Source organism: Passer montanus, unplaced genomic scaffold, assembly GCF_014805655.1.
Source record: "Passer montanus isolate IOZ18808 unplaced genomic scaffold, ASM1480565v1 scaffold78, whole genome shotgun sequence".
NCBI lineage: Eukaryota > Metazoa > Chordata > Aves > Passeriformes > Passeridae > Passer > Passer montanus.
In genome coordinates this window covers 1,476,212-1,499,838 of record NW_024373034.1, presented here as the reverse complement: position 1 = coordinate 1,499,838, position 23,627 = coordinate 1,476,212, and the positions used below count along the sequence as shown (strand labels likewise).

The window sequence follows — 23,627 nt, the reverse complement described above, 5'->3', positions numbered from 1 at the left end:
GTCATACAAGATGTAATTAGTTTTACACTTAGCATGAAACAACGTCAGAAATCCCCCAGTACCTCTAAACTTTACAGCTCAAAGAAAATCTTTGCAATCAATATGCAAATATTATATGGTAATCAGTGTTAACCAGGTTGCTCTGGAAGGAAATACCTGGGTGCTGACAACAACATGGTTAAGCACTGAAAAAATTGCACTTGAGCAATAAATAGTCAAACCACAACCAAGTGTTGGCTAGGGTTACAACAAAGACCATCAGTCCAAAAATATTTAAATCTGTCAATGGTTTAAACTTGCCTTCAAATGTGAAGTGAAATATGGCAGTTTTGACATCTCTTATTAAAGTCACTTAAGAATCAATATTCAGGACATAACAATAATCAAATCAAGTTGCTTAAACCTAACTCAAGGGATCCTTCTGTTCTGCAAAGAATCAAAGATTAATTTCTAAAGAACTGAATCAATGCAAAGTAAATAGATTCTGATGAGCTGGAGAAGGGTAACTTACATCTACTGCATCGTAGATGAGCTCTGTGATAACAGCATTCCCTGAGCACAGGAAATCTACACCACTGCATAATCAGGACTGACAGCACTTGCAAAACATGACCCATAACTCAGTTTCATTCATTCCTGATGAATAATCAGGGCTAACACAGCTTGGAGAAGCTTTGTGGCACGTGATCAGATCAGGTCCAGGTCTGGCAGTTTTTGGCCAGCTCCACAGCCCCACACGCCCTGGAGAGGGATTTGTGACTGCTCAGTGGGCTCCCAGGACAGGCTGCTTTGCTTTTTTCTGTAGAGCAGGAGTTTGCAAGTGAGCGCCAGAGCTCACAGGTACCTGCCCAGTCTTTACTGCCGAATTTCCTCCCTACTGGGAAAGAAACGGGAGTTTTTAGAGAGAATTCATTCTGCTTTACAGAAAGAAGCCTTGTAAATCTAACACCCTTCTTGGTGTACAAAGATAGCAGGTATTTGCCATGAAAGCCTCACTGTAACAAAGAAGAGCAACTCAGCCCACTTTGGTCTCCTAAACAAACCTTTATTTTAAGGTTGCAGCTAGAGCACAAGGAATCAAAAGATATCTCACTACTAGCATCACTTGATTTGTGAAATTAATTGTCCATCAAATAACATACCTGTTGTATATCAACAATGGTTCTTAGGGTGAAGGGTAGTTTTTTATTTTTCCCCACTCCAGATTAAATCTCTAAGCTATAACACAAGTCCTCGGTAGGTGATGTACCCACCTACTGCCAATACTGAAACAGTTTTCTCAGGGCAATAATAGTGTGTGCATACTTCTTCTTTCCTAGGTGAAGCAGGAGCTATTCTATTGACATTTTAGTGATGCTGAAGAATAAATATTATCAGCCCACTCCTACCCTCATATTCAGACTAGAAAGGAACAAGCAACTTGTCCCACAAGCAGAGCTATCCCTCCTGTTTCATGGCTCACATTCACATGATCAATTTTTTCAGCCTAGTTGGTGGAGCTGGACATCAGGAGCGAAGCAGGGAGATGAAATCAGGGCATGTCCCCCCTGCCCCAGCTGTGATTGCCAGCCCAGGTTTGCAGTTGCTGATCAGGACCCCTGTGGCAACCTGCACCAGCAAGGCAAAGGAGATCACATAAAGAACAGTCCTGAGACAGAAATAAGGTCTGCAGGGGTCTTGGTGCTCCATTATCATCCCTGAATATAAGACCTGGGAGGAGCTGGTTTCTTCTCCCAGGTGACAGGGATAGGACAGGAGGAAATGGCCTCAAGCTACACCAGGGGAGGTTTAGATTGGAGATTTTGAAGGATTTCTTCACTGAAAGATTTGTCAAGCATTGGAAGAAGCTGCCCAGGGAAGCTGTGAAGCCACCACCCCTGCAGGCATTTAAAATGCATGTGGCATTGGGGACAGGGTTTAGTGGTAGACATGACAGTGCTGGGTTAGTGGCTGGACTTGATGGCCTTAGGGGTCTTTTTCAAAGTGAGCAGTTCTATTATTCTCTGATTCTATGCTTTTCAAAAAACCAGCTCCAGCTAGTTTCTCTTTACCACTCAAATTCTAAAAATCTTGCCAATTGTTAGAGAATATATTATTCAATTAATAAGGAATCAGGATGCTTTGAACTTATATAAACCTTCTGATTTGTCTGGGCTATTTTTAGGAACTTAAGGTCACAATTCATATAAAATCTCCTTCCAATATTATCTCTTATTCACAGCTGGAAGAACTGACTGCTCATAAATTCAGTGACTTGCCAAAGGCTGCCAGTGCAACACCCTCAATCTATTCTTCCTGACTACACCTCAGTGGGCTGCAAGTTTAAGGTAAAAATCCTTGATTTCACCTGTAATTTACTTACCCCTGATGACATTTATAAGTCAAGAACATTAGGACTAAGATCTCATCTCCACTGAAAAAAACCCCAAAACCTAGCATATATTTCTATTTTAAACAAAATTTGAAATAAAAAACTGTAAAAGAAATGTTATGATTATTGACTTACAAGTTTTCCTACTTGCTTGCAAGGGAGAATGCAAATCTAAGTGTACCTTAAGCAGATAATTTCAAGACTTAAGACCTGAAAGTCTCCCAAAAGCACAATATGAGATCTTTGCAGAAGTTTCTTTCTGCAGAAGACATTCCTCTGCTTGGCTCTGTTCACGGAGCTGGGACAGCCATCTCAGCCAACCTTTGCTCCTGCCAGCTTCAGAAGCCTGATGTGATTTCCACTGAAGGGGATCACTAAACTTCCAGCAGCAACTGGAAGAAGCCTCTAGGAAAACACCAAATAAAATGGAGAATATGATGAAGAAAATTGCCAGAATGAGTTTGTGTCCAAAAAGGACCAATTTCCAAAGTCCATTTTCCTGCTGTACTTACATATGCTACAAGAATTAAAAAAAAATTTCCCAGTTCAGAAAATTGCCAGAATGAGTTTGTGTCCAAAAAGGACCAATTTCCAATATCTCCATTTTCCTAATGTACCTACATATGCTACAAGAATTTTAAAACAATTTCCCAGTTGCTCAGTTACAGTTCAGTGATTTCTGTAGATGCTGTCTCTCCCTTTCCTCACTCTCCAAATTTGAGTTCTCAGACTTCAAAATATCTTTGTAACAGTGGGTAGTGCCTAATACAAAGTGACCAGCACCCAGTCAATTTCCCAGTTGCTCAGTTACAGTTCAGTGATTTCTGTAGATGCTGTCTCTCCTCACTCCCCAAATTTGAGTTCTCAAACTTCAAAACATCTTTGTAACCATGGGTAGTGCCTAATACAAAGTGACCAGCACCCAGTCACCACCCAACATTCCTCTTTTTAGACTCAGCCATGGAAAGACCTGCAGGAATCAGTCTTCTCTAAACATCTTTGTAACCATGGGTAGTGCCTAATACAAAGTGACCAGCACGCAGTCACCACCCAACATTCCTCTTTTTAGACTCACTCAGCCATGGACAGACCTGCAGGAATCAGTCTTCTCTGAAGAGGCAGTTTTAAAGACAAAAATGCACCACTACATTTCTTTGCAATGGAAAATATGGTTGGGAAGCCTGGAAAGAGATATTTCAGTGTCATAGGAGACAATACATAATTAAAGTTCATGTAAAAATGCCTGGGGAATTTGGCATTGCCTGAAGAGCTGAAATAGCCCAGTACCACCTGTATCATTCAGGTGTGGTGGTACAGACAAGATGTTCATAGTGTAAGTTTTTTCTTAAAGGTTTTTCTTCTCATTGTGAGAAATGGGAAGAATTCAAGAATGTCTTTAAACAGGAGGAATTGTGATCATCCAGCAGTGATTAATCAAAACAAGTTTTAGGAGAAAGCATTACAGTATGACAAATTGAAATATCCTTTGAAGCTAAGATAATTATTGAACAAATCTCAGGAATATATTTTAGCAAGAAAGTTATCACATGCCGGAAACAAAAGGGTTCTTTTAGTCCTATTATTTTCAGTATCATAATCTCCAGAATTAAAAGCTAGCTCTGGCATGTAGCAAAGATGTTTTCCTTAAAACAGTATGAAATGCAAGAAGAAGTAAGAAAATACTTATGTATATGTATAGGTGCTGTAGACGTGCTCACCCACTCATTGTCTGGGTCTCTGAGCTCATGAAAGCCTTCCCACAGACCAAAAAAAATTAACTAATCCTTCCACCTCATTCTTCCTCTGTTAGGTCCCCATTGGGGAGGTTTTCTTCCTCTGTAGTAACATGAGTCAGAGTACCATGAGTCAGACAGATGCTTCCCCTGCAATGAGTCCTCCATCAGATGTGCTATTCCAACCCAAAGGCTCATTCATGGCACAGGTCTCACTCAAATTCAAGAGACAATCACTCAAATCAGACAGAACATTATTTTCTGCTGAAACAAACAAGATTTGGCCCCAAACTGATCCCAGGAGAGAAAGGCACTGTCATCTGCTGGTTTAAAAGTCAAAATACCTGCTTTCCTCCCTTTTGCTCCACAGTGTGCTGAGAACTGCCTGTCTGCAAGCTACTTGGAGTAATTCTCCACAAAACCAGATGACATTCATCAGCTGGTGGGCTGCCCATTCCTAAGCTCAGAACTGGACTCTTCTGCATTTCACCACAAAGGAGGCCAAAACATCCAAAACTGCCTCTTACTAGAACACACAACACACTGATTGAGGATGGATTCACAGTGAATCCACAGCACATACTCAGGAGTTTCTTTTGCAATAATATTCTATAAACACTTCATTGACATAAAATCTACCTTCATGTATTTGATATGTCCAACTGGAAGTTACTTAGGACACTGCCCCAGCTGTCCAAACAATAGTATTTGTATATTCAGAATAGAAGCATCTTAATGGGAAATATGTATGGTGGTTGGTAGGATTGAAAATTTAGTTAAAACTATTAAATGCCTAGCCTTAAAAAAAAAAAAAAAAAAAAGAAAAGAAATCATATAGCTTTTGAAATGGAATAAACCTTGCAATGGTTTGCCTGACCTATTTGGCAACACTTCTTCCTATTATTTTAGCAATTATTATCTATACAAACTCCCCCAAAACAAATGTCTAAACAGTCATTCATCAAAGAGAAAAGGGAGATTCAGGCATGCACCTAAAGTAATTCTGGTTGCTAATTGAGCACGTTGAGTAACACAGATACATTTTGCAGGTGCATCTTCCTGAGAATGATCCCACTAGTGTCCACACTGTACAGATGGGCTGTGTTATTTTAAGGCTTTAATCAAAATACATGCATACAGGCACAGCACCACGTGCATGCTAATGCTGTCAGCAGTCACTACACTCTTTTAAGAACTCTAGCCATGTAAAAATTCAGAAGAGAAGGAACTGATGAATTAGGCACTTTAGAGGAAGCCTTAGAGGCTACAGCTAGAAGGTGATGCACAGCATATTTGTAATAAATGTGGAGAAAACACCTTGTTAACACGGCAAAGTATTGCCACATACTGAGAAACTGCACCAACAAAAAGACAGAATACAAAAAAGTGTAAGGTCATCAAACTCCCAAGGTATTTATGTTGGGAGAACCAACCCTGAAAACAGTGATTACAGTGTAATCTTGACATCTGTCAACCTCCTGTCAATGGCTTTCCTCAATGAAGGCATCACACATCCCTCAGCCACTGCTTTATCACCTGCAGTGAAGTCTTCTGCATCTGCTAGTCCCAATTTGAGGGCTCACCAGACCTGATTCAGGTGACCAACTCACCTAGCACAGTCTGGTCTGAAAACTTTGTTAACTAAATGAGAAACAAATAAATCCAGCTTAAGAACAGTGGAACACAGTTCCTCCTATATTTCCTTTGTAAAAGACAGACCCTGTTAATGCATGTTTGCATGATTAAAGAAAAATAAAAATTAGCCCTCTGAATTTGATACTCTTCCCTGCTGGGGGGGGAAAAATGAACATAAAAAGACATAGCAGAGGTTGTGTTCAGTCGCAGTGCCCCGGGTGCCAGGTTTGCAAACCCGGCGATGTCCCCTTACCTGCACAGACACCGCACCACCCGAAGCGGTGCCTGGAGCCCGGCTCCTGACCCGGGCGCGCCCTGCAGAGCTCTCAGCCTGGCGGGGACGGGGCGGGCAGGGCAGCAGCGCACGGACAAACACAAGGACAGACACACGGACAGACACACGGACAGACACACTGCCCCGAGCCCCCCTGCGCTCACGGGGACAGGCCAGTGATGGGGATTGGCAAAACGCTGCGAGGAGAGAAGGAGAAGAGAAGGGGAAGAGAAGGAAAGGAGAAGGAAAGGAGAGGAGAAGGAGAGGAGAAGGAGAGGAGGAGGAGAAGAAGAAGAGAAGGAGAAGAGAAGGAGAAGGAAAAGAGAAGAAGAAGGAGAAGAGAAGGAGAAGAGAAGGAAAAGAGAAGAAGAAGAAGGAGAAGGAGAGAAGGAGAAGAGAAGGAAAGGAGAAGAGAAGGAAAGGAGAAGGGGAAGAGAAGAAGAGAAGGGGAAGAGAAGGGGAAGAGACGGGACTGACCGGACCGGGGGTGTGGGCTGGGGGACACGGCGGTGGGAGGCGTGAGCGACGAGGGACAGGTTTTAGGGACAAGAGGACGGGGGGTCCCAGCCCGAGGGTCAGGGAAATGTGCGCCCCGAAGGGCAGAGAATCGGGGAGCCGAGTCCCCGCCGTGCCGGGGGGGAAACGCCCTTTCTCTTTTAGCAAACAGGTGGTTTCTGCTTTTGCCTCCTCCCTGAGCTCACTGTCTAAATAAGAAGCCCTCAGCTGGGATATTTTTGCTTGAATTTCGGCTCTGACTTGCGAGCTGGAGCCGCTCTTCGTTCACCTCATCCAGACACGGCCCCGGCCCCTCCGCTGCCCCGGTGCAGCTGTCCCATCGGGGCGGGGGTCCCCCAGAGGGGACTGATGTCTGCCCCGAACTGAAGCCCTCAAAGCATGCCCAAAGGAGCGAGCTGGAGCCGCTCTTCGTTCACCTCATCCAGACACGGCCCCGGCCCCTCTGCTGCCCCGGTGCAGCCTCTCGCAGCTGTCCCATCGGGGGGACTGATGTCTGCCCCGAATTGAAGCCCTCAAAGCATGCCCAAAGGGCATACAAAGCATTAAAAAATGTCCATGCATTTTTTTTTTTTTTTAGCACGACTGTAAACACCTTTTCTCAGGTTGCCCAGAAAAGTGGTGGATGCTCCATCCCTGGATGTTTCAAGGCCAGGGTGGATGGGGCTTGGAGCCACCTGGGATAGTGGAAGGTGTCCCTGCCTGTGGCAGGGGGGTTGGAACTGGATGATCTTTAAGGTTCCTTCCCACCCAAACTGATTCTATCAGTTCTGATTCTATCATGAACACAGTTGCACCTGGAGGAGATCAGTGGGTCAGGATCTAGAGCAGTTTATGAAGATGTTCCTGTCTCTGCTGCAATTTCCCAGAGCAGGCCTGAGGCCCTTGGGGTCAGCAGGTTTGTGGCTGCTCAGATCTATGAAAACCCACACTGCTTTGGTGACAGATGGCAGGTTTGATGAGGTTTTTTTGTCTGTCTACTACGTGGTAGCAACAAATACACAAAGTCCTTTTGGTTGTCTTACAGCTCACCCTCAAGCTGAAGGAGCACTGCAGATACCTGTCCACAAAGTTTTCTGCTTTGCAAAGAGAAATCATTGACTGAATTCAGTTTGCTAGACTTCAGAATTTGCTGGGAACATGCATTCAACATTACACATATATTTTAAGTTGAAATGTGCTTAAATGGAGCAGATTTCTACCCTGTCAGGTACTTGGAAAGGCAGGTCTCCAGTGTCTTCTCTAACCCCCCTTGCCAGTGACATGTTATATTCACTCAGCCCAGTCTCATCCCAGCTGCTGCCAAAGAGACAAAGTGTAATTTTTTTATCTTTTGCATGTTATTAAAACAAACTCATGGCCTTCCTTTGCATTTTTTAAGAGACCTGTTATCTTTCTGTTCTTCCACTCCTTGGACAGAAATATTCTTCAACTTCTATGTGGATATTGAAGGATCATCAGGATCATCACCTTTGCTTTTCCTTTTCAGGTTTCCTGCAGGGATCTCTACCTCAATACAAGTTAGAGACTGAGTCACCAAAGCACTTTGCTGTATTTAGTGAATTGGGACTTGAGATTTGTGTTCATTGTGTGGCTGTTTAAAATTTCTTGACAGGTTTGCATTTTAGGCACAGGTTATTAGGCAATCTGTTCAGAGGCATGCAAGAAAGCATCCATGAGTGCAGGAAGGTAAGAGGTTTCTTGAGGATTCACAGCCTTGCTGACCTCTGCCCAGATTTTTGAGTGGTAACATGGTTTATTCACATCTCTGCCATCAGAATCAGCTAAAACGATTGGTCTACAGGAAACAAATGAAGTATTTAATGCTGCATATGCATCTATAAATGAGAAAGAATCCTCTGCCTCCAACTGACCCCATTCCAGCCCTCATAAATGGCATCAGAAGGGTGAGCAGGCATTGGAACAGGCTGCCTGAGAATGTGGTGGAATCACCATTCCTGGGAGTGTTCACAAAACCTGCAGGTGTGGTGCTTATGAACATGGTTTAGTGATACATCTGGCAATGCTGAGTTAATGGTTTCACTCAGTTTTAGAGGTTTTTTCAATCTTAAGGTTTCTACAGAAAGAAAAAGGAGGGCAGGAGGTTGCTCAGCTCCAAACTGAAGCAGCAAAGCAAAACTTTCCCCATATCAGTGTGCTGGTTTTTTTATGCTGGCTTTCTGCATAGATTTTTCTTCAGGCTGCTTCCCTTTCCAACCCAGTAATTTATTAAATATTATCTTTTCCTGATATAAAATGTTAAGCCTATGGGATGCTGATGATTTTCTCCCTAAAGCTTCACCTCCCCGAGAATATTTTTTTCTCAAACAAGCATCTTCTCACTGTCACATTAGCTTGATCTGTTGTAAGAGATTAAACCAAGTGGTGTATGGCAGATGAGTGTTGTGTACAATGAAGAAAACCTAATATCCTCCCTCAGCCTGTAGCAGTGGCCTGTATTTAGAGGGGTTTGTATTTAGATCTTGCATTAGTTAGTATTTCATCTACTGCACGTAATAATCATCTGTCAACATTCTTACAGCAAGCTCAGTTGTTACTTCTCTTTACAATCTCCCAAGGTGATTAACAGAATCATTTCCCTTTGCAGATACTTTGTCTCCAATGATCTGGAAGAAGCATAAACACCCAAATGGCAATTCAAGCTGCTGTTTTATTAGGATTTCTGTTGGAAACAGCCCTGAATCAGCAGCTCAGAGGATTATGACAAACATTGATGCACAGATACATAACTCCATTTCCCCGCATTTTTCAGTTCTTTCTGTTCTGATTGTGAGCCTTTGATTTCCATTTTCACCCTGGGGTTAGGAATATAAAAGCTGGATGTAGTGCATGGAGAAGAAGGTCTGTGTAGCCTGATATCTCATCCCCAGGAACAGATGCCTCAGCAGGTGTATAGGAAAACAGTAATCATTCCACAATGCTTCCCGAGAACGGTGTCTCTGTCTGTGATTGTTGCACAGGGATTTCCTCAGGAAGTCATGGAGTGTGACTTGAGCTGCTCTCAGTCCTTTCTTCTTTGGTAAATTTACCAGCCACGTCTGAATCCGGATAAATGTTACTTACAAATGTTTTGTGGCAACATATCCTGCAATAGTTCAGTCCCGGGAATTATGCAGTCTGCAAATCACAGTGCCTTTGCTTCCTGTAAGATCCAGTTTGATCACAGAAAAACTGGCTTTTTCTTCTGTCCAGTTAATGGTGTCTCAGGGATCTGACAGGTTTCTTACATAAATTCCCTGAAAATTCTGATGCTGTCAAGGCTCAGATAGTAGCTGTGTGCTGGCAACTCATAAATTCTTAAGAAACAAGGATTTGCATCACTGGGGAATACTCTTGTGCCTTTTTTATCCTCATATACATTCTCTTGTGCACATTGTATATTATAGTCCCCAAAGGCTTACATTTCAAGGCATGAAGCAGATCCAAATGGTCTCTCATAAGAAAAAGTCTACCTAGCAAAGAAATGTTCTCTTCCCTGCAGTGTAGAATTTTCTATGCCAAAACCCGTTGAGAGCAATGAAAGAAAAAGACCAAATTCTGCAGAAGAATGTGTTTTATGTTATTGTGCTGCATGTCACACTTTAGTTTCCATAGGTTTTATAGGACTCATGTATCATGACAGTTCTCTGTTTTGGTCTTGTTCTTATCTTACTTTCTTGTTGTTAGTGAATTACAGGATTTGTAATTCCGAAATCCTGACACAATATCTGTTGGATGAAAATTACATACAACTTTTCATCCAATGTCGCAAATTACAAAGTCATGAATTATGGAATCCTCATAGTGAAGCAAAAACGTATAAATTTAATTTAAAAACAAATAACATTTCTTCTAATCCTACAGTAAGTTTTGAAATAACACGTTCAAGAGTGAAGAGAAATGGCAACAAAAATGGAAAAATGTACCATCATCATGAGAAAAACTTTCAGTATTTCCTTCCTACTCTTCAGAAAACCAGTTGACTCTTTAGCCACATATAGTTTGTTCCTGTATTGATAACCAGCTATACCTAAATCCTAGGTAATATAAATAATGTGTAATATAAAATATTGTAAAAATATAATAAGTGTAATATAAAATGGTTGTAAGAACAATAATAACTCACACAATAAGATAATTGGCTTATCTAAGCTTAGTCTCATAGTTCTCCATCTCTTTAAAGTACAGTGTTTATGTTTATCCATCTCTCAGTCACCAACTTCTGATTATTTTTTCACAAATTTATATTTTTTAAAAATATTTTTTATAAAAATTCCATTTTATAAAAATTTAATCTTTGATTTTATAAGTTAATACCTAAACCATATAAAAATGTACTATTTAATAAGATCCCATCATCATCAAAATTTGTTCAGGACAGAACTCAATGTTGAACATCACCAATCCTTTGTTGTCTGCACTTCACCTTTAAAAAGCAGAATAAGCAGAATTACTTCTTTCTCTCTCTTCTTGAGAATGTAATGCAGACTGAGTGAAAAGATACAGACTATACACTGCCTCTCTAGGTAATTTTACTTTTACATATATTGTCAATTTCTTTAAAGCTAATATTGCATTGAAATCAAGATTTATTCTGTAATTAGAGACAAGCAGAACAGGTGCAAGAATTAAAGAATCATAGAATAATAGAATCATTAAATTGGAAAAGCTCTTTAAGATGAAGTCCAACCATTAACTCAGCACTGTCAAGTTCACCACTAAACCATGTCCTCAAGTGCCACATCTACATGGCTTTAAGTACTCCCAGGGATGGTGACTCCAGCACTTCCCTGACCAGTGTATTCCAATGCTTGGTAACCCTTAACCTTGGTAAGTTTCCCAAATATCCCATCTAAACATCCCCTGGTCCAACTTGATGCCATTTCCTCTGGTTCTGACAATTTTACCCAAGAAAAGAGACCCAGAAGAAGATGAAAATGTTTGTTAGTCTAATGTGCCAATAAACATAAAAAAGTTGTGTTTTAAGGAGACAATTAACCAGATTGATGACCTTGTGTCCTGGCCTTGAAGGTCAGACTGGATGGGGTTCTGAGAAACCTGTCTAGTGGAGGATATCCCTGTCCATGGCAGAGTGTTGGAATTGGATGATCATTAAGGTTCCTCACCATCCAAGCCATTCTAGGATTCTATGACTGTGATTCTTGACATCACTCATGACCTTGCAACAATGCCTACGAGAACAGAAATTTATACTGATAACTCAGTCAGCACTGTGACCCTTATTTCTGCTGGAAGACCCTTTTCAAGCAGTTGGTCTGAAATGTTTCTTTCTCCAGCTGGTGCTCTGATATATCCTGTAACTCCACGCCAGTGAAATGTCTTCATGTTCTGGGCATCCCTGCCTAATTCTAGAGCCATGCTGGAAATCTTGCAACTGAGCTCACCCTCAGCATGACAGCAGTAAATCAGATATGGGAGCCTGTGCATGTCAGACATAAAGGACACAAAGGAGACAGAAAAGGGTGAGTGCTGTGGGTGTAAAACTTTTCACTGTTCACAGCTGAGATGAGGGGTTAATTCAAAATACAAAGAAACTGGGCAGCCCAAGCAAGTGCTAATCATCAATTTCCTTTTTGCACTCTATTACTCTGTCAGCTGATATCTTGTTAAATGGTTGCAGGCTGGTGGTGTTTATCCTCTCCACCACAGTTTCCCATTCTTACACTACCTTTCTCTACCCTTCTCAGTGAAGCCCTTTTAAAAACCCAGAAATATTTCTGAAACATTTTTCTCCATATATTTTCAATGCAAAATAATATTTTCAATGCAGAAATAACTTTCCACTGGGAACAATTTTACATCTTGGCAACTCCTAGGTCTATAAGTTATATTTTATATCCCATTGAGAGGAAAAAAATCACATTTTAACCAAAGATAAAGTCAAATTTCTTCTCATATGACTTCCAGAAAATAAAGTTGTGTAGATTTTTATATAGAGAAGACAAAAATAATGACCCAGGCTGAATATGGCTTATTCATGGCCTTTAGCCAAGACAAACATAGAAGGAAATTTTAAAGGATTAAATTTGAGAGATGAAGAAGAAATTCACAAACAGGAAAACTTATTTTAAATGGCAACTGACTGGTATTTTTCCAAGAGTTGAAATATTCTAACTAGTCTGGGAAGAAAGGTTAAAGGACATCAAGCTTGTGACATGGTCAAAGAGAAATAATATACAAATTTATTACATGGATATCTATAACTCATGCATAGTATATTTACTGGGCAGAGCCCATTTTTTCCTTTCCATTGGACTTCAAAGTACAGAGAAAAGTCAGTATTGATGGTAACATTTGCACCCAGCTGCTGTGAATTTACAAATTGAGCAACATGGTCAAAAAAACCCTATGAATATGAAATACATTTTTCAATTGAAAATATTAATGCATTTCTTTTTGGTGCCTTTAAAGAAATGCTAGCACATTAGATGAAATAATTTGAGAAAAATCTTGAGAAAAAAAAAGAGACATTTTGAAAGAAAAGAGGCAGGAAAAAAAGCCAAGGTTTGTCCTATCAGAAAGGAGGGATGAGTTGAGTTGAAAGCAGGGAGAAGAGCAATTTTGAAGATTTTTCTGTCCATATGAATGAACCACACAGCTGAGTGGTTGACAGTGCAAGTTTGGTCCTCATACAATGTAAAATATGAACAGATGGAAAATATGGGAGGAGGAAGAACAGATTTCTGGAGGAGCACTTAAAGAAGCTTGAATTTCACAGAGTGAACATCAGACTCCTCAGGGCAGGATGGTAGGGTGACTTGGCAAAGTGGCAAACCAGAAGAATGATTTTTCTGGTTGGTTTTGGAGCTTGTGGGATACTCTGCATGATTTAGAAATTGGAAGAATATAAGAAGAGCTCTACAGTTAGACCAATGTTGCACTTGGTCCCTAATCTTGACTTCATTAATAGCTAATAAAATATTCCTAAAGAAAAACAAAGTGAATCTACAGTAAAACTCTCCAGAATGATCTCTCTAGCTGCAGGAATTTTTATTTTTGTGTGTTCCTAGATGAGAGGACGGTACTTAACAACCTTCAGTAGATTTCTCCCTTATGAAATGTACAATTCCTTTTTGAATTAACACAAGCTGATTCTGCAGCAAGTTTCAAAACTTTGCCACATTGTGCAAAAAAAAAAGCAACTCCTTCTACATATTTGGCACTTATTCATTTTACTTGTTGACCCTTAATACCCTTATTAGTCTAGAATGCAATCCTTCCTTGTTCTGACTCTCCATATCATCCATGATTTAATTAAACCTCTATCATAGTCCTCTTCAGTCTCTGTTTCCTGCAGGACAATAGCACACTATTTTCTTGACCTTCATGTGAAAACCTCCTCAAAATTCTGATTATCCCTGCCAGTCTTCTCTGTGCCTTTGCAAATTTCAGTTTACTCATATTAAGGTTGGCAATTTTTTGGGAAGCAACAAAGGAAGGAAGTTATCATTTGCTCCTGCCATGATGTGCACATGCAGTGACTTAGTTCTTACTGCTTTGGTCTCAGTTATTTTCCTCATAATTGCAAATTCTCTTGTCTTTGACTGCTACTGAGCATTTCATGGACCTACCTACTGTGATCCCAACATCTTCTAACAACTGGGTCAAAATCTGTAATTCTGCGTATACATTTTATACTTATCAATAAGAAATTTCATCAGCAGTTTTGTTTCCTCCTTCACTGTCCTTAAAGCTTTCTGTCTCTATGTACAGTTGGTTGATGTCTCTTCTAACATTAATTATTTACTATTGATGCCTGGAGAGGCTGCCTAGAACAGAGGCTAGGCAGTATTAAAGGAATAAAGTAGGGATTTATTAAAAAGGCCTTCAAAGGATACACTTTGGGCAGTGCAAGAGCCTGGCCATGGCTCCACCCAAGATAGACTCTGACACACAAGTTTTCACACTTTTATAAGTTTTGATCTATTTACATACAGTGTTAAAGGAATAAAGTAGGGATTTATTAAAAAGGCCTTCAAAGGATACACTTTGGGCAGTGCAAGAGCCTGGCCATGGCTCCACCCAAGATAGACTGACACACAAGTTTTCACACTTTTATAAGTTTTGGTCTATTTACATATTGGTTTAATTGTCCAATTGCAGCTTCAGATTATGAAGTCCCACCCTCCCAGAGTGCTCCCCCCAATTTGTTATTGTTTATATTTTTTGGACCCGAAGCTGCAATGGTGTCCTTGGTTTTGGGGCTGGAAAAGGATTGTTTTGTCTGACTAAACTGTGAGGAGAACTTGCTAACACTTTATATGAAGTTAAGAGTTATAAACTAATGCAGTACAGAATCTGGAAAATATGAAAGCTAAAACTTAAGGCAGCACTAGTATTAGATAATTTTGCCTTGCTGTTATTAATTTCGTTTTCTAGGACAAGATCTGCTCACACCAACCCCAGTGAGACTCCACAGGTGACCTCTGACCACTGTGAAGCTCTGCACTGAGCATTGTAGGAAGCTCAAAGTAAGGGAAAAGGCTGCCACTTGGAGTGGAGGGGGAGCCTGAATAACAGGAATAATTTTCCAACTTTTGCTGGCCATGTCTAGTTGCTTTCCAAGAAAGTGGAGTATATTAAGAAGACAATCTGCTTGTAAGGTTCCTCATGTCATTTGTTCTGGGAAACCTTTGCATCTTCCCAATATTGAACTTTTCCCTAAAATGCAGATTAAAAAGCACAGGTGCTGTTCAAAGTAAAATTCAAGTTCAGCAGGTAAATTATGAGATCTTGCTCCTTTGTTTGGTCTGACAAGCTGCTCTCCCTCAGCGAAGTGTCACTGAATCACAGAATTGCAAAGACTCTCAGGAGCATTGACCCAGTGCTGCCAGCTCCACCACTAAACCCCGTCCCTAAGTGACACATCTACAGGTCTTTTAGGTGTCTCCATGGATGGTGACTCAGCACCTTTCCTAAGCAGATTTTTCCAAAGCTTAAGGACACTTTCTGGGAAGAGATTTTTCCTAATATCCAATCTAAACCTCCCCTGGCACAACTTGAGGTCATTTCCTCTCTAACTCTGGGTTATTACCTGGGAGAAGAAACTGACCCTCACCTGTCTACACCCTCCTTTCAGGTGTTTTAGAGGGTGATGAGGTTCCCCCTGAGCCTCCTTTCCCAAGCTAAACAGCCCCACCTCCCTCAGCTGCTCCTCATCAGACTTTTCCTTCATTCCTTTCACTCCACAGTTCCTCTGGAGTCACTGCTCAGCAAAGTCTGCTGCCTCACTGGAACCCAGGTGAAAGGTGGGGTGAAGTGAGATGAGATGTGGTGAGAATACTTCCTACACTGGTAAAGCCCTTGGGTCATTACCCATTGCTGCTTTTTCATGCAGGAAGCGATGAAGCTGCAATGACAAGTCTAAGAGCAAACATGAGAGACTTCGGAATCTTGGCCCGAAACAATACCTAGTGTTCCAAATGAAATCTCACAGGCTTTAATTGCAATGGAATAATTGACCTTCCTGCCCATTAATACTTTCCAGTATGAGATTTTTCATTTTCTGCAGTAGAATTCTCCTGCCTGTTGCTGGAAATCTACATCTGGGAGTTACCTGCAGTAAATCAGATATAAAATGCACCTTAGAAGAACATGGAAAAGGAAGGCAGTTTTGTTAGGGACATGCACATCCCCACTGACAGTCACTACAAAAGAAAATGCACAGTAAGACAAGCCCAAGAAATTACGGAGGAGGATAAATAGCCAGACTGTAGGAAGAAGAAGACAGCAGTGATCTTCTGGATTAGACACCAGTGTTTTGAACCACAGATAGGTGTATGAGGAGATTCATTCAATTGTCCTATGAAAAAAATATGTAGAAATAATAAAACAAGGAAAGAAACCCAGCAGCATCAATATAAGGTGAAATGCCTCACTACAAGCATTTCCTGTGGAAATGTCCCTTTCTCACTCAGTATTTTTAATGTGAAAATTTTAATTTTGAGGATTGTTGATAAATTTTATGTTGGGGCAAAACTTTGTGATGCAATTTGATTCTCTTTCTAGACTCTTCATGAAATTTTTACCCAGTTCTCTAAGCTAGCTCATGCACAGAATAACTGTCTGACCTTCAGGTTTTCCCAGTACACCCAGTCATGGCATGCATGAAGGAAGGGACTGCACCTGGGGACTACCTGGGTAAGGCCAAACTCTTTTCTGGTAGCAACAAATGTGGTAAGCACCAGACACAGCAATCAATCATGATCAGCAAGTGCAGCTAAGAGATGGGAAGGCAGATTTGACCTTTACCACATCTTTGCCCTCCCAAATGTCAGAGCAGTTAAAGGATTGCTCTTGTTTCGTCAGACAGGACATTAATCTCTGCCTGGTCTTTTCAGCTTGTTGTGTTCCTTTTACTGATATAACAGTTTTGTGGGTCTGGTGAAAAGCCCCATACAACACATTCTTCATGGGTTTTTTATAATTGTTTTCACTAGTGATAAAAAGAAATACTACAATGGAGCCAAAACTGATTCAGTAATTTTGGTGAATTGTTCAGTACAACTTCAAAGAATGGCTTCTCTGTAGGATCTAACTGATGGTATCAAAGGGGGCCTGAGACCTTCTCTTTCTTCTGTCAATGCTGGGAGCTCCTCTCCCAAACTGAAAATCCTATTTAGGTGTTACAAATTGTGATGATTGTAGGAGGTCTCATCTTCCCCACACACCAAGCAAAACCTGGATAATGATGACTGCCCTCGGAAATTAGTATTTTCTTAATACTTTGTTTTAAACTATTACTGCTGGACCTATCACAACATGCCCCATTAAAATGTTTGTCCTGACGAGATTGAGTTGCCTCTCAGAATTCTTATTTCATATCCTCAAAAGCTTTTGCCAGCCTTTTTGCTTTTTTCACACTTCTCTAATTAGTCTCTGTATTTAAGTCTATGTCAGTAGCTGCACATAGACATCTACTCATAAATAGACATAAATAAATTCTCAACTTTTTTTCCCCCTGGTCTTAGTTGTACATTTACTAAAATTCACTCCCTTCCATCATTGAAGTCTTTAATGAAGACATATCAGTAACTGTGGATTCAGCATCTCCATTCAAACTGACTAATACTTTTGGGAGTGATTTTCCAATCTGTCATCCACCTGTCATCTTTTGCTCATTGTGTGTATCTGAAAATGTCACATCAAGCCTTACCAAAAACTAGTATAAGTCATAAAGTACCATTATATCACTTCCCTTGTATCTGCTCATCCATTACTTCTTAAGGAAGGTGAATAAATTGTTTTAATGGGGTGTCACAGACTTCTGGATCCCAAAATTTATCAGTGTGAGAACCTGATCAAGCTTCATGAGTGAGAATTATACCAGGCTTTTAAAAGAGGACATAGTCTATCAGATTTAAAAGCATTAGCAAATCTCTCTCTCTCATAGGATTAAAACATTTTTCCATACCCACAGCATCCCACAGTGATTGCCTATGAGGTTAATGGGACCATCTTTCTCAAAGATGACAACCATCAGACAGAAAATACTCCCCTGGAGGACCTATGGGTCTGTTTTTTCCTGAGGTGCAGATAGGATGTGAAAGAGAGCCTTCAAAATACTTTTCAGAGTACATTTTTCAATCTGCTTTCGTGGGTTTGTTCACATTCCAAATAAAAATTCCTCGAGAGTTACTTGGAATACAGGCAGATTTGTGTAATCCCTTCACCTCTTCACCTGGAGAGAGCATTACCCTAAATAAAAAAGAAAAGAGAGAGAGAAAAGATAAATCTGTGTTGCATTGACAACAAGCACATGGCAGAACAGGTGCTTTCATTTGCAGACTCAAAGTTGTCTATCCAGATCTCCCAAACACCAGCTTTTTACAACACTCAGGGCTGTGTCCTGCTTTGGGCTCCAAATTACAAGAATAAAGTGGCTGAGCTGGGCATTATTCAGAGAGTTGGATGAGTGCTCAAAAGTCAGGAAAACATAACCTAAGAAAACAGATTGGAAGGACTGGATTGTTTAGCCTAGCAAAAAGGAAATTGAGGGTGGACATGGCAGAAGTCCTGAAATATGTAGGAGTTGCTGAAAGGAGAAAGGCAGTAGATTTTCCTGCATACCCATCTGGGTTAGGTCAACAAGCCGTGGGTTTCAGCTGTCTTTAGGGAGATAAACTGTCAGAGTAAAAACAGAAAGGAATAGTCATGAAATATTTATTCTTGAAAATATAGGTTGAGGGGGGGTAGGGGTTGGAATTTGAAGAAGCACTGCTAGGACAGATTTGTATGGAGGAGAAACATGGAGTAGGTGGGAGTCTCTGGAAGTCCATTAAACCCTGTTCTCTGTGATTCACCACACAGCTGTGGCTCCCTGGTTATAGCTTCATCCCTTTATTGACTGCAGTGGCAAACATCAAATTGTTTGTCAGCTTAGTTATTGCAGAGACAGCAGTGATGGCACCAGTGACTCAGTTCTGGATGGGCTTCCAGGTACATCCTTTTTGACACTTGAACTCAGGGCCTTTTTTCTCCATTTTACTTAGTAGTTGGGAAGAATTGGTAGTTATCTACTTTTGCATGCAATGAGATGGAAAGATTTCAGGGCACATTTTTGTTTGAAGCAACCTGAATCCAACAGCTTCCAGTTTTTCAAGGTTTGTTTTCTTTACTGTGAGCATACTCACTTCAACTCACTTATCTAAATGCTCAAGATTATCTCACTTGACCATTCTTATTTAAGCTTTCCTTCTCCTGCTGAGACAAATCAAATTTGTTTGTTGAGATACACTCAGCCTTTTCCTTTTGGTTCTAGGGAAGGAGAACAGTGCTTGTTTTAGCATGACCTAAAAAGAATTTATCCAGAATAAAATTGTTAAGAACATGAACTTGCTCTGTTCAGCCTCCAAAAGAAGAGACTGAGGAGAGACCCCACTGCAGTTAAAACTTTCTCATGGCAGTTTTTCAAGGTTTGTTTTCTTTACTGTGAGCATACTCACTTCAACTCACTTATCTAAATGCTCAAGATTATCTCACTTGACCATTCTTATTTAAGCTTTCCTTCTCCTGCTGAGACAAATCAAATTTGTTTGTTGAGATACACTCAGCCTTTTCCTTTTGGTTCTAGGGAAGGAGAACAGTGCTTGTTTTAGCATGACCTAAAAAGAATTTATCCAGAATAAAATTGTTAAGAACATGAACTTGCTCTGTTCAGCCTCCAAAAGAAGAGACTGAGGAGAGACCCCACTGCAGTTAAAACTTCCTCGTGGAGGGAAGAGAAGGGACAGACACTGATTTCTGCTTTGTGGGGACAGTGACAGGACCTGAGGGAATGGCCTGAAGTTGTGTTGGGGTAGGTTTAGGTTGGATATTAGGAAAAGGTTCTTCCCCCAGAGGGTGGTTGGGCACTGAACAAGCTCCCAAGAGAAAGGGTCACAGCCCAGTGCCTGACAGAGCCTAAGGAGTGTTTGGACAACACTCTCAGGGCACAGGGTGGGAATATTGGGAATGGTGCTGTGCAGGGCCAGGAGTTGGACTCGAGGATCATGTGGGTCCCTTTCTACCCAGCAGATCCCGTGGTTCTGTGATTAGCAGTAGCAGTCCTTAAAAAGGAGAGCTGAACCAGGAATGGAGTTTTAGTGGCTTTTCTTTAGGGGACTGTGAATCTTTTCATGTCAGCAATTTGCTTTGCTTTGTCATATTTGTCTTTCTTGAGCACCACAGGGTTGTTTTCATTAACGAGTCCAGAGTGGAAAAAGAGCTGCTGTATTAATCAATAGCTGAAGGAAATAAATCTCTACTCTTTCCTGCAAATGTGCTGCTGCACGATGTGGTTTCCTTGAGAAAGTTTTATTCCTGACAGAAGCCAGCCATCTGCTGGAGTGCTGCTGCAATAACCCTTTCCAGGGCTGCAGGACACAGCCACTTGCTGATGTTTGGAAAACTTAAAACCCCAATTTTTTCTTCAAGCTTCATGAAAAATAAGCTTCATGAAAATAAGCTTGGTAAAAAAATATGGGAAACTATGCAGAGATACCTTAAAAATAGACCATTAGAGAGGTGCTAATTGCTGATGGAGGTGAAAACATTTACAATGAGGAAATGGAGCACAAAATGTTAAGCACAGATATAGCATCTATGTGCATGTTGAAAACCTGAACAATGATAGCAGAGTGATGAAAAGATCTTTGAAAGAGAAGGACTTCATCACCATGGAATGGAGCCCACCAAGAGGAGGCAGCCACAGACATTCTGCCCATATAAAGCCCAGCCACCTGAACAGTTTGTTTGCATAACAGGATGCAGGATTTAACAGGGGAAGAGCATTTTAAGATTTTGTAAGATTTAGGATGTAAGACTTTTAGGGGGATTCTGCAAATGTGCAAAATTAATGATGTAAATGTGAAAAATTAATTATGGGATGATTGAGGGAAGAATTGAAAGTGGGGAAAGGGAGGTACTAAGTTGAACTGGGGAGAAAAAAGCCAGGAAATAAAGGAGAAAGGAGCTGGATATGTGTTACCATATTACTGGTGAGTGGACAGTGCTTGATCACTACAATCTGTCCTCATGAAATCCTATTTCCAGCCGTCATCTCTATTCCAAATTCAAGTCTTAGTCCCAGTGAGCTTCCAGGTGACTGGGATGAGAGATCTGGGTGCCAGCACCTGGAGGACACTGAGGTTCAGAGGCTGCTTATTGAGGGAGGTCACAGACCAGCTGCTGAAATCCACATTGAGAATGTGTATTTCAATAGCAGCCTTCAATCCTGGTCATCTAGAGGGGAGGAGAGGATTGAGCCATCTTTGTTCATGTTTATGTGAGTGCTGGGTGTGTTTGTGGGGACGTTGACAAAAAAAATTCTCTTTCTGCATTGATCTGTGTGTCTGGGCATGTGTGCAGCCTGTAGGGTGTGTGTGTGTGTCTAAGACCAGCAGGAAAATTATCAAAATAAAAATCACCCAAACAACTTCACTGCATAGATTCAGTTTGCAAAAGTGACTGGAGGAGGAGGGAGGCAGGTGGAACAAACTGTTCACCATGTTTAGCTTGGAAACTAGAACTGTGTTTTTATCCTTGCCCTGATGGAATCTGTATCTCCTGGTCCTATGCCTGTCTTTGCTGCTTGCCACCACAGCCAGATGGACAAGGGATCATGTCACCTCAGCTCTGAACACTCTGCTCTTTGCCCCTCAGTCTGAGTTGATTTTTAGTAACAGTGCAGGAAGTGATATCTCAGAAGCAAAAGGCTGAATATGCTGCTTCAAGGCAAAGCTGATTAACATCTTTCCTTGGGCAGAGAGGTGTATCCCGTTAGCTAATGGGGCTGAAATAATAATGACTTGCTTAATAGTCTCTGGCAGTAACCTGCTGCAGCACTGCTTAGAAATGACAGCTTGATGATAGGACAAACTGGCTGATTTACCAAGTGAATTACCTCTGGAAGTGCACCCAGACCTCAAACTGTGATTTTTAACTTAACACCAAAGTTTGTTTCCCACCCACACAACACTGGCTTGCTTACATTTTCATTACCTTTCACTGACAGGTCTCTAAAAAAAAAAAAAAAAAAAAAAAAAAAAAAAAAAAAAAAAAAAAAAAAAAAAAAAAGCAGAGGAAACATGATGATGGAAAAGCATTAATTGAATTAGAGGCATGAAAATACATGCTCACTATCAAGAGGAAAAACAAAAAATCCTCCACACTTCTTCCAGACAAGGTGTAGTGGTGGACTTGGCATGTCTGGGTTGATGTTTTGATGTATTATCTTCAAGGTCTTTTCCAACCTAAATGGTTTTGTGATTCTCTGATTTTCTGACTAGACCACAGATTATCTCTGGAATTTGTGTCTAGGGAAGAGTGTCAGGACTTTTCTCTGTGCATCCAGTGGCATTGGTGTGGGACTGGGACTTTTCATAGATGGAAAAAGACACTCACAGCTAAAAAGTGGCATCTGGGAAGACAGTAAATCCACAGCAGGATCCCTTACCATCCCTGTGGGCATCCTGGAAAGCTCTGGAGTGCACTGGGTGTACCAGTGAGCCCAGGAGCTGCTGCCGTGGAGAGCCCCAAGGGGAGCAGCTGTCCCTGAGAGGCTGCAGCCCAGGAAAGGGCCCAGCCTGGGGCAGGGAGGAGGGAGGAGTGTCCCAGAGGGACTGAGAGGGACTGACTGCAGCCCTATCCCCACCCCTGTGCCCCACGGGGCAGAGGAGTGAAGGGGAGAGGGGGGACTGGGAAAAACCGTTGGATGGAGAGAAGGTATTGTTTGAATATTTGTCTTTGTTTCACTGTCAGAATCTATTTTAATGCTTTGGTTTGGTTTGATTTTTTTCTCTTTCAAATCTATTTTGCCCTCGACAGTAATTGGTAAAGGATTTTAATTTCCTTACCTAAATGCACAAAGTGGAAATGCAAATATAAGGGGAAAAGCTCCCCCCAAACTTTCATTTTGCAGCAAATTAACAACAGGAACACCACACTTCCTTCTCCACTATGTAATTAATCATCAAGCAACTACTTTTCAGTAATTTGTCCCCCGTATCCTCATGCTAAGTCTGAACCTATATCTTAAAATATGGAGCCTGGATAAAACAGCCACAAGCCAGATAAGTCAGCCAAGTCACCTGAAGCTGGCATTGTAGAGAGGATGTAGCTCACACAACCCAAGTGAATTCCATCTAGGACATCCTGGGGTTTGCTTTTCAGGTGTTTTAATGCCTCCAGTCTGAGCTGAGGTATCTCTCCCTGTACGTTTGACTCCTCTCTTACATGAGGTGCAGAACTTTCAGAGTGAATCCCTGTCCAGGTGTCCATCAGGAGCAGGACAAGTGTGACTGCAGGAGGCCTAAGTAAAAAGGTTACCTCAGAAACTCACTCAATTCTGCTGATTGATTCCCATCGACTATGAAGCCACAGAAAAAGTCTTGGTCACACCAAGGCCTTTTGTACTCTTTGCTCATCTCAACTTTATTGGACTTCTTGGATCTCTTTTGTTCTGAAAATGTGGCTGATTCTTGCATGCTGTTTTCTGTTCCTTACTGGGACAGGAACACTTAGAGGGCCTTTAATAGCTTCTGTCCCTCTTTTCAGCAAGAATTAGCAGGAAAAGAAATATGAGTAAAAAGGCACTGTGTGT

At 41.2% G+C, this 23,627-nt stretch overlaps 1 protein-coding gene across 1 annotated transcript in view; it reads right to left on the bottom strand.

The window, feature by feature from the left end:
- The window catches only part of COL22A1 (collagen type XXII alpha 1 chain), a 238,530-nt gene extending 232,406 nt beyond the window's left edge, over positions 1–6,124 (bottom strand). The window contains exon 1 of the mRNA XM_039731540.1: positions 5,993–6,124. The gene's annotated coding sequence lies outside the window, so the exon portion shown is untranslated. The remainder of the gene's footprint in view (positions 1–5,992) is intronic.
- Positions 6,125–23,627: the final 17,503 nt, after the last annotated feature.